We start from the raw sequence: 955 nt of genomic DNA, 5'->3' as shown, positions 1-955 counted from the left end.
TCTCTAATAGCACCCGAGATATCACCAGATATATATTGGATTTTTCCCCGAACCAGAGTGTCCAGCCCCATGTGTCGGTGGTTTTCTCGGCCCCTGGTGGTCCGAGGTCGTTGCCGCTGCACATATTCATGCAACAGGGCCTCCCGCAGACAATGCACTTTGATTTATCGCGCTATCTCTAATAACACCCGAGATATCACCAGATATATAATGGATTTTCCCCTGACCCTGAGTGTCCGGCCCCATGAGACGGTGGTTTTCTCGGTCCCTGGTGATCCGAGGTCGTTCCCGCTGCACAGAACCATGCGCCAGGGCTTCCTGCAGACAATGCACTTTGTTTTATCGCGCTATCTCTAATAGCACCCGAGATATCACCAGATATATGCTGGATTTTTCCCTGACCCTGACAGTCCGGCCCCATGAGACAGTGGTTTTCTCGGCACCGGGTGGTCCGAGGTCGTTCCCGCTGCACAGATTCATGCGCCAGGGCCTTCTATAGATAATTCACTTTGGTTTATTGCGCTATCTCTAATAGCACCCGAGATATCACCAGATATATATTGGATTTTTCCCTGACCCTGACAGTCCGGCCGCATGTGTCGGTGGTTTTCTCGGCCCGTGGTGGTCCGAGGTCGATCCCGCTGCACAAATTCATGCACCAGGGCCTCCTACAGACAATGCACTTTGATTTATTGCGCTATCTGCAATAGCACCCGTGATATCATCAGATACATCCTGGGTTTTGCATGACCTTGGGTGTCCGGCCCCATGTGTCGGTGGTTTTCTCGGCCCCTGGCGGTCCGAGGTCGTTCCCGCTTCTGAGATTCATGCGCTAGGGCCCGCTGCAGATAATTCACTTTGGTTTAGTGCGCTATCTGTAAGAGCATCCGAGATATCACCAGATATATATTGGATTTTTCCCTGACCCTGACAGTCGGACCCCATGAGACGGTGG

The sequence above is a fragment of the Nomia melanderi genome, unplaced genomic scaffold (assembly GCF_051020985.1).
Source record: "Nomia melanderi isolate GNS246 unplaced genomic scaffold, iyNomMela1 scaffold0014, whole genome shotgun sequence".
NCBI lineage: Eukaryota > Metazoa > Arthropoda > Insecta > Hymenoptera > Halictidae > Nomia > Nomia melanderi.
Note: the sequence above shows the minus strand (reverse complement) of the source record.